Source organism: Euphorbia lathyris, chromosome 2 (genome assembly GCF_963576675.1).
Source record: "Euphorbia lathyris chromosome 2, ddEupLath1.1, whole genome shotgun sequence".
Lineage (NCBI taxonomy): Eukaryota > Viridiplantae > Streptophyta > Magnoliopsida > Malpighiales > Euphorbiaceae > Euphorbia > Euphorbia lathyris.
Window position 1 is genome coordinate 72,604,683 of NC_088911.1, and position 11,480 is coordinate 72,616,162.

General features: G+C 36.1%; 1 non-coding gene across 1 annotated transcript; it reads left to right on the forward strand.

Moving 5' to 3' along the window:
- The first annotated feature begins 10,639 nt into the window (after positions 1 to 10,639).
- On the forward strand, positions 10,640 to 10,746 carry LOC136221182 (small nucleolar RNA R71). The gene has a single exon (XR_010684965.1). It is a non-coding gene; the product is annotated as a small nucleolar RNA R71 (small nucleolar RNA).
- Positions 10,747 to 11,480: the final 734 nt, after the last annotated feature.

Sequence of the window (11,480 nt, forward strand, 5' to 3'; positions counted from 1 at the left end):
GGAGCGGAACGTTGATGGAATGCCGGAATAACCGAACATGCTCTCGAGGTGGGAGAGTTTTATTACATAAACTGAATCTATACTACAAAACTACACAACAACTATCTAAGAGAAGCAAAATGTAGCTATGTACAGGGTGTATATGGTAGAGGGTAGAAGGTGATGTAGAAGCTAGATGGTGTGTTTTTTAATTGAGTGCTAGTCACTCTTATTTATACATCAAGCTAGGGACACAAATGTAACTTCACAAGGTGCAAGTATGGAACAACATCATTGAGTGCAGAAATCCCATAATACGCCCCGCGTATGGTGATACACGCCCCGCGTATATGCCCATTCCGTCAGAAATCTCCTGCATGTGGACCAATTCTATGTCTAATTGTCTCAAACACGCCCTGCGTAGCTGAAGTACGCCCCGCGTGTTTGAGTCTCTAAAGTTTCATTGCTTGAATTGGAGCTTTTACGCCGTGCGTAGCTGAAGTACGCCCCGCGTAAAGGATGATACGCCCCGCGTATGGAGAGTTGACTCCGGGAGACAATGCAGTCTGACTTTCAGGATTAGGCCAATCATTTCCGACATATGTCCTACACCTCGCGTATGTTGAGTCAGTTCTACGTGGTGTCTGTGGATAAGGCAATTATTCCTGACACCATGTTTTACGCCCCGCGTAAGGGATGATACGCCCCGCGTATGGAGTGGATTTTTTTGCTCCTTTCTCGTACCTGAAATACAAATCTTGCGAGCCGAGTTAGCTTGACGTTTTTATTTCCTAAACTAATCGAAAATACGGAAAATTAACTGAAAGTTCAAAATCTATTTTTATTTCTTTATTTTATCAAAACGCTTTATTTTTGTAATTAAACTTATTTATTTTACCCGAAATCAACCCGTAAATCACGCTAAAAGATAGGGGTAAAATACCCCTATCATATTTCCAATTTTGAATTGAAGCATTCGGGACGATATAAGCACGCATGTTATTGAGTCTTTTGTCTCAAGGCATTTCAAAGCACAAAATTTCCTTTCCCAAACCTAAACTAATATATGAGATATATTAAATTAAAATAAGTACTTAGGTTAATTATTTGCTTAGTTACGCCCGAGATAAGGGTGGTCTTGATCGTAACTTTATACGTATGTTATTTTTTAGTGTTTGCTTAAGAGGTACCGATCATGCCATGGGTGGACGCAATCGTTACTTTAAACTTAAACACGCTTATATTTTTTTAACGTTCCTTCCATACCTCGATTGTGATAAGGGTGGTCGCAACCGTGACCAAAAGTAAACGGTACTTAATTATTCTTCCCTTTCATACCTCGATTGTGATAAGGTTGGTCTCAATCATGGCCAAAAGTTAAGAATTCAACTAATTGATTAATTAATATGAAACATGAAATTGTAACTTGTAACTTGGGAAAAAGAAAGATAGCACATTCATCCTATATTGACTTAAAATTCAACATGTATTATGGCTAAAGTTTCCTTAAAAACTTCAATTGGTGTTAATGTAAGACGAAATCAAACCGAGCTAAAAATTGTTAGTTCAATTTAATGCCTATAAACCTAATTGAAAATTTAAAATAAGATTTATTGTATCATGAATTTCATGATATAAAATAGAGATTGAAAATAAAGAATTTATTACTTAAATACATTCACTCGAGACAATTTTACTTAAAATCGTATCGGAGATTTGTGAAAAATTTGAAAAATATTACCCGTATACGTATAGAAATATTTTTTCTAACGATAATGATAACCTAAACAAATAATCATATTAACTTATGGTTAATTTATGAACATATGAAAAATGTCAAGTTTATAAAAATAGTGTGAAAATAAAATGTGTTGCAATATATGTTGCATAAAAATTATTCGTTGCATTTATTCGTTTTGCAAAATAATATTTTCGTTGCATTTATTCGTATATGTGGAAATGATATATGTTATATCTCCTCCCACACTTAAATTGGACCATGTCCTCATTGGTGCAAAAAATGGAGAAAACATAAAAAAATAAATACGAAATAAGGCATACGAAACAAAGATTGAAATTGTAGGAAATTAAACATTCAACATAAAATTAAAAATAGAAAATGTACCAAACATAAGAAAATTAAAATTGTACCAAATATAACAAGATAAAAAGAAAATAAAGAAAACAACCTATGCTTGAGGCGGGGAATCCGGAGGTGTAGGTGAAGTCTCCACATTTCGACGTCGGAAAAAGGAAAGCATCCGATGCCGAGTCGATCTGTGCTCACGCCTCAAAAGGTTGAGGTTGTCATTCATCACCATGTTGTTTTCGACCAAATCATCAATTCTTAAGTTCATTTGACGATTATTGGAATTGATTTGGTTCAAAATCCTCCGCAAATCCACCGGATCATCCGCTTGAGGTGCTTGGGGTTGTGGTTGAGCTTGGGGTTCATCTTCCTCTCCTTCCGCTTCTCCGCCGCCTTCGGTACCTACAAATTGAGAACTTGAAGCGCCACCACCCATAGTGCCACGAAGGTGGGCAATACGGGAGGCATACGAAATAAAGACGGGGGGACCTTATGGAAGCAATAAATGAGCCCGCTCAAGAGCCGAAATGTCCAAAAGTGGAACATACCCACGGTAGGTGGACATGTCAAAATCAGCCAATTCACCCCGAGCTCCCAACACAATAGCGGTGATAAAATTACAAAGATGGATCTGAATGGTAGTAGCCCTCGAAGCACGGAATAAATTATCGAACATCATGCCAATGCTATCAATCCTCAAGCCTTTAAACAAACTATCCAAAACATATAAATCCCGAACCTGAACCTTTGAACTCTCAACACGCCCAAACAAGGAGAAACTCAAAAATTTGTGAAAGAAGAACACACAATTGTCCTTAATCAACTTGCTTGAAGTGTTTTTGGAATTAAAATAGTCTTGGTCCGAAAGAGTTTGCCAAACAACATCATTATCAAAATCTTTAGGCTTATCATAGAAATCAGAAGTAGGGAAACCAAACATGTTTCCCATTGCTTCATAATCAATGGTGTATGTGGTACCATTATTCCTAAAAGAGATTGAGGTTTTCTTCTTGTTCATGGTCAAAGTGACCAAAAATTCCACCACATATTCATTAAGACGCGGAAAACGCATATTAACGAATTCTTGCCAACCCAACGCCTCAATAAAAGCATCAATTCGAGTAGAGAAATTCAAAGCTCTTACCGAATGGAAGTCTAAGAAGTGCATATCTACGAATTGGCGGTCGACTTGTGAAAAATGTTTGAAACGAGCTGCTTCCTCCTCCGAAGCGATGTCGAAATAAGCTCCACATTAAACCCGAAGGCGATTAGCTTCCGTAACAGCGGGCTTGTTACCAACACGCTTAGTCCTTACCATGGTGATGGTGTTTAGTGTGTTTAGGTTTTGAGAGGAAGAAGAAGAAAAAAAAAGGAATTGAGAGAAAGAGTAAAGCTTGAAGATGGGTTTGGGGGTTGGAATTGGAAGTGATTGAATAGAAAAGAGGATAGAAATTGGAGTGAATAAATTGGGAAGAGTAAAAGTAGGTTTTTGGGGAAGAGTTTGGAGTAAGGGATTGGGTAAAAATAGAGGTGATGTGAGGTTTGTGTAAGAGGTAGGTTTATATAGGGTGATTAGGTGAATGTATATGTAGAATAGGAATAGGAATAGGCAAAAATAATGTCAAAATCGGAATCAAAAGGGCACATATTACGCGTGTCGCGACCGCGAATAGCAAAGCCGCGGCCGCGGCACGCGATTTTCAGGGAATTCTCCTCCTGAAATTCGTCCGTTTTTGCTGCTCATACCGAGAATTATTAATTCTCGGTAGAGAATTGGTCAAAATGGCATATTTGGATGCATATTGACTTGGTTTGTGCAATTTTGTTGATGGAATGGTTCCTGAACTTAATATAAAGTGTCCCTGCACTTAAAAACTAAAATAAATGACATTAATTGCAAGGAAAACCAAAGGTTTAACCTTAATAAATTGAATTAAAGTGTAATAAATTGGTTTATGAAGAATTAATGAAACTTAAATGTTCATTTATGCATATAAGTTAAGAGAATCATATTAAATGCATAATAAGTGCATATAAATATACATTAATAATATGAATGTAATCAATTGAATGAAGTAATGTTTTAAACTCAATGAATGAAGTTCGTGAAATTGGATTAAGTGTGAATATATGTGTTAATTAAGAAAACCATGATTGTTCAATATTATAGATTTTATATAGATTTAACCATGATTATATAAGCAATAGAATCAAACATATATCTAACCTTTGTAAAATTAATAAATGAACTAAAATGAAATAGAACTTTATTGAATAAAACAAGATTATAAAAACAAAGAATGAAACTAAATAATAAAAACACACAAATATTTACAAAAAGAAAACCTATAAACCTAAACTATTCTATATACTCATCCCTATCAAGCGGGATATTTCTAGCCTTAATACGATCAATTTGAAACTGCACGAAAGTTTCACGTTCTGGTGCAGACAGAAAGTGAGGCCCTGCTCGAAAGACACGTTTCACAAGTCCTTCGTGCTCGAGAAATTCATAGTCAATTGTCGGGAAGAATTCATCATCACTCCAGGGAACATCAATGGTACCCTTTGTACCGAGAATTATTCCACAGATTATATTGCCGAACCCAATCTTCTTATCTTTGGATCGAGAAGCGGCGATAAGACCCTCCATCAGAATTTTTGAAGAATCTACTGCATTTCCTTGGATTATATCTCCAAGAACATAAAGATCTGTGTCACGTACCACACTACTGAATGTGCGACCGAATAAACTGTGACACAGGAAGTTGTGCAAATACAGCATGGAGTTGGAGCGAAAAGAGTGATTATAGGCGAGTTTTGAATTGAATCGCCAGAAACCGGTGAGCATTCTCCAAACATCTGAGGATGTCATGTCTCTTCCAGGATGACGTTTGATTGTATCCCTCGGGGGAAAACCAAACCAAGCATGCAACTTGGGATAGCCGAAAGTGAAGATTTCGCCATCTCGACGAAAACTGAGACGTACTCGTCGTTTGTTAGTGAAACGAACGGTACAGAAGAATTCGAGTATCCAGTCGCCTATTATTGGAAATCGCATTTGGGCGAATTTTGTCCACCCTAGGCGTTCCATATAGCGGCTCATGTCATCACTAATGCCAAGTTGGTTGTTAAGAAATTCATCCATATACAACATTCTGGTGAAGAATTTGTAACGGAGATTCCAATAACGCCTACCTTCATCGTGATTGAAGATAGGAAAAGGCACCCCATATCGCTTGGATAAGTCTGGGCGCTTGTTGCTTGAGGCAGCATTGTGCCTTGAAGGTCTGTATTTGGTAGGCATGGTGTTGATTTGAAAGAAACAAAGTTTCTGTTACTTAATGAAAAATGGTGTTTTGAAGAAATCAGAAATCTGACAAATATGAAAAGAGTTGTAACAGAACTTGAATCCTCTAGGATTAATTTATAAGAGTTTTAGATGAAAAGAGGTGTTGTTTAAATGATGAAAAGGTATAAAATTACACCTTTCGGGCACGAAGAAACTTAAGGTTTCGTTTGTCAAGAGGTTCGTCGAAAGGGTTAGGATGTTTCAGACTTAAATGTGCAGGAATTACGTGTGTCGCGACCGAGAATTCCCAATTCGCGGTCGCGACACGCTGATTTCCTTGCGAAAATCAGGCGTCGTAAGCCATGTCCTGATTCACGGTAGAGAATTTATTATTCTCGGTAAGTTTAGAGAAAATCTAACCTATTTGGACAAATCTAATTAATAGGATTCTCGGCAGAGAATTCTAAATTCTCGGCAGAGAATTGCCTGAAACTTCAATTTCATTCTAATTTCCTAAAATTAATTCTAAAATCATGAAAGAAACATATTTTATGCATTTAAATCATAATATAAAGTCATCTAATCACAAAAATTGGCATTTGGAAAAATAAAATATAATAAAATATAATAAAATAAAAATGAACAAAAATGAACAAAAATATAAAAAAGAAATAAAACAAAATAAACTGTGATCGAAAAACTGAGTGATTTATACGTCAGATAATCTTGTTACGAACGGAATTTCTATTTGTGAAATATTTTCGTAATAGATTTTACATCGATTACCATTAACTTTGAAACGAATTCCGTTAGGACCTTCCAGTTCTAAAGAACCATAATCGAATGTTTTGACGACTAAATATGGTCCTATCCATCTGGACTTAAGTTTTCCTGGAAATAAACGAAGTCGTGAATTAAATAACAGCACTTTATCCCCAACATCAAAGTGCTTGACTTTAATTTTGGCATCGTGCCATTTTTTCACTTTTTCTTTATAAATCTTTGCATTTTCGTAAGATAGATGGCGTAACTCATCTAACTCATTTAAGTCGAGCAAACGTTTCTTACCTGCTTGTCGTAAATCAAAGTTAAGTTCCCTAATAGCCCAATAGGCTTTATGTTCTAATTCGACTGGCAAATGACATGCCTTCCCATACACTAAGCGGTATGGAGTCATTCCTATTGGTGTTTTAAATGCAGTACGGTATGCCCATAACGCATTATTTAGTTTACAAGACCAATCTTTTCTTGAGGATGAAACTGTTTTTTCTAGAATCCATTTGAGTTCTCTGTTTGATATCTCCGCCTGACCATTTGACTGAGGATGGTATGGCGTTGATACGCGGTGGCGTACTCCATATTTTTTCATAAGCGTTTCAAAACTACGGAGTACCGCCATCACTAATGATGACTATTGGACAACCAAATCTACAAAATATATCGTCAAGAAAATTAACGACAACTTTAGAATAGCTCGTCGGGGTTGCAATTGCTTCAACCCACTTTGAAACATAATCTACAACGACTAATATGTAAGTTTTACCATTAGAAGGAGGAAAAGGTCCCATGAAATCTATTCCCCACATATCGAAGACTTCAACTTCTAATATGGTTGTGAGGGGCATCTCATCTTTCCTTCCTAGATTTCCTGTTCTTTGGCACTTGTCACAACGAGTAATAAATGAACGGACGTCTTTAAACATCGTAGGCCAAAAGAAACCATATTCAAATATTCTAGCTGCTGTTTTGGTAGCTCCATTATGTCCTCCATAAGAGCTAGAATGGAATTCCGACATTATGGATTCAAATTCATTTTCACCAACGCATCTCCTAATTATTCCGTCACCACAAGTTTTGAACAAAAAAGGATCTTCCCAAAAGTACTGTTTAATGTCGAAGAAAAATTTCTTCTTTTGGTGGAAATTTAATCCTTCCGGAACAATATTGGCTGCGAGATAATTAGCAATATCTGCATACCATGGTGACATGACGCTTTTCATTTGATAGAGATGTTCATCAGGGAAATCATCTCGTATACCGATAGTTTCACCTATAGGACTGTTCTCATCTTCAAGTCTGGATAGATGATCGGCGACAAGGTTTTCTACTCCCTTTTTGTCTTTTATTTCTATATCAAATTCTTGTAACAATAAAACCCATCTAATTAGACGCGGTTTTGCATCCTTTTTAGCAAATAGATATCTTAATGCTGCATGATCAGTGTAAATAATAACTTTCAAACCTAACAAGTATGACCTAAACTTATCACATGCAAAAACTACAGCTAACATTTCTTTCTCAGTTTCTTATCCTTCCTTTGTCCTAAAACACATCCGACAGCTAAATCACTTGCATCACACATAATTTCAAATGGCAAATCCCAATCGGGTTTAGCAATAATAGGTGCACTGACTAAAGCTGTTTTTAATGTTTCGAAAGCTTTAACGCAATCTTCATTAAAATCAAAGGTGGAATCTTTCATGAGTAGATTAGTGAGTGGTTTGGAAATTACAGAAAAATTCTTAATAAATCTTCTGTAAAAACCAGCATGTCCTAAAAATGATCTTACTCCCTTAACAGTAGTTGGAGGGGGTAATTTTTCTATTACTGAGGTTTTTGCTCTATCCACTTCTAATCCTTTTTCAGATATTTTGTGACCTAAAACAATTCCTTCGTCAACCATGAAATGACATTTTTCCCAGTTTAATACCAAATTTGTTTCTTCACACCTAGACAAAACTTTATCCAAGTTTTTTAGGCATGAACCAAAAGAATCTCCAAAAACTGAAAAATCGTCCATAAAAACTTCCATGATATCTTCAATGAAATCATTAAAAATTGCAGTCATACAACATTGAAATGTTGCAGGTGCATTGCATAGACCAAAGGGCATTCTCCTATATGCAAATGTTCCGTAAGGACATGTGAAGGTTGTTTTATCTTGGTCATCCGGGTAAATGTATATTTGAAAGAATCCGGAGTAACCATCTAGAAAACAGTAGAAAGCATGACCAGCTATCCTTTCGATCATTTGATCAATGAAAGGTAGAGGAAAATGATCTTTCCTAGTTGCTTTATTTAGATTTCTATAATCTATACAAACCCTCCAACCAATGGTGGTTCGTGTAGGTATTAATTCACCTTCTTCATTCCTTACAACTGTTATGCCTCCTTTTTTAGGTACACAATGGATTGGACTAACCCATTCACTATCCGAGATAGGGTAGATGATTCCATTGTCCAGAAGTTTAGTAATCTCATTTTTTACTACTTCATTCATATTGGGATTTAGGCGTCTTTGCCTATCCGCTTTAGGTGGCTTATCTTCTTCCAAGTGAATTCTGTGCATTACGATGCTCGGATTAATACCTTTTAAGTCTGAAATTTGCCAACCCATACTTCCTATCCTATTTCTAACAACTTCTTTCAATTTTTCTTCTTGAACTTGTGTTAATTTGTTAGAGATAATTATAGGTAGAGAATCGCCTTCCCCTAAGAAAGCATACCTCAAATGACTTGGTAATTCTTTAAGTTCTAATTTAGGTGGAACTATAATTGAAGGCGGAACTGGTCCATCTTCTCGAATCAAAGGTTCTGGGTCCTTATCTTCTAGTTCCTCACTCATTATAGGTTCTATTATTTCTTCTTTTTGAACAATGTCATTTACACATTCTTCAATTAAATCAAGTTTCATACAAGCGAAATCCTTCATAGGATACTTCATCGCTTGATTCATATCAAACTCAATCTTATCATCGCCTATTCTTAAAACTACTTTCCCTTCCGACACATCAACTAGAGCACGTCCCGTGTTCATGAACGGTCTACCAAAGATTAGCGGACAATTAATGTCATAAGCAAAATCTAAAATAACGAAATCGGTAGGAAAAATAAATTTGTCAACTTTAACTAAAACATCCTCAATTATACCGTATGGTCTTTTAGTGGTTTGATCCGCTAATTGCAAAACCATATTGGTACGTTTGATGTCTTCTTCTAAGCCTAACTTATTAAAAATAGATAATGGCATCAAGTTAATGCTTGCTCCTAAATCACAGAGACAACTGGGAAATTCAATATCTCCCAATTTACATGGAATGGTAAAACATCTGGGATCCTTGAGTTTTGTGGGCAAATTACTTGACACAATCGAACTACAATCTTCAGTTAGTGAAATGGATGAAATTCCTTCCCAACTGATTTTCTTTGAAATTAAATCTTTGAGGAATTTACCATAATTGAGAATTTGCGTAATCGCATCCATAAACGTCAGATTAATATGCAAATTTTTAAGTTTGTCTAGAAATGTTAAAAGTTGTTTATCATAGTCCTTATTGCGGACTTTGTGTGGAAAAGGTGGTTTGGGTACAAAAGTTTTTGTACTAGAGTCAATTGGTGCATCTTTTTGTTTTAATGTATCTTCCTTGGGCTTCGGTAAATCAGTTCCAGGTAAGGTTGAATTTCCGGGCATTTCCGGGCCTAAGTAATTTTTCCCTGAACGAAGAGTGATAGCCTTAACATGCTCTTTTGGATTTTCTTCCGTATGGCTTGGAAGACTTCCCTCTTTGCGGGATGGAATTGATTTAGCGAGTTGTCCAATTTGAATCTCCAAATTATGGATGCTAGATGATTGGTTTTTAATAAGCTGATCGAATTTATTCTCGATCCGTTTAAAACCATCGTCGTGATTACTTATTTTTCCGCTCATAGCATCAATAAATTTGTCGATTTTAGAAGATAAAGTGCTAATCGTATCTCTTGATTGATTTTGATAATTAGCAGTACGATTTTGATTAGCATTAGTATTATTATTATTATCTCTCCAGTTAAAGTTAGGATGATTTCTCCATCCAGGATTATATGTATTGGAATAAGGGTTATTATTTTGGTTTTGCCCTTGGACAAAATTTACCTGTTCAATTTCACTCATACCTTCGTAATCCACATCCGTTTGGATTGAGTTACTATTAGGATCACACGGTGCCATAAACCTATCAATTTTGTGCGATAAGGCAGAAAATTGGGCTTGCAACATCGCTACTGGATCAAGATTCACTATACCTTTAACTGATGATGTTGTTGAGGATGATGGTTTCGCTAATGGTACGTGTCCACGTTCCGCGGGCCACATACTGCTGTTGATTCCCATTTCCTCCAAAAGTTCCCTTGCTTGGGCAGATGTTTTCTTCATAAATAACCCTCCAGACATAGCGTCCAATGAACCTCTAGTTGTAGGATTTAGTCCATTATAAAATGTTTGCATTAAAAGTTCAGCGGGCAATTGGTGGAGTGGGCATAAACGTTGAAGTTCTTTAAAACGTTCCCAAGCCTCATAAAGAGTTTCATTATCATTTTGAGAAAAAGATGTTAACTCTTTAATGACTCTTGCGGTTTTTGCTAAAGGAAAATTTTTTGATAAAAACGCTTGGGCTAATTGTTCCCAAGTGGCAAACGATGCGGCTGGCATAGAAGTTAACCATTCTTTGGCTCGATCCTTCAAAGTAAAAGGAAAAAGGCGAAGTTTGATTGCTTCTGCAGTTACATCAGTAATTTTAAAAGTGTCACAAATTTCTAAGAAATTTGTCAAATGGGTATTAGGATTTTCGTTAGGTAACCCGTAAAATGTTACGTTATTTTGCAACATATTAAGCAACACAGGCTTAATTTCAAATTGGTTTTCATTAATTTGGGGCCTAACTATACTGTTTGTTACACCGGCCACTCCTGGCCTAGCGTAATCCATAAGTGTGGCCATAACTTCTGGCTCGGTAATTCTAGTTTTTATTGGGGTTTTGTTTTTCTTTTTCTTTTCTTTCTTGTTCTTTTTAAGAGTTCTTTCAATTTCTGGGTCAATAGGATCTGGTGACGTGCCTGAACTTCGAGAACTGCGCATGAACTTGAAATTTCGCACGAACCAAAGCTACCTACAAAACAGAATTTGAAAAATAAATATGTTAGTAATTGAAAATAAATAAAATATAAAAGTTTGAATAAGTATGAATAAACCTAGATTCGTAATAAAACACGAAAAATTTAAAATTTTGTCAAAAATTTTGGCGTTCCCCGGCAACGACGCCAAAAACTTGTTGAGCGATTTCCGCAAGTGCACGGTATACGCTT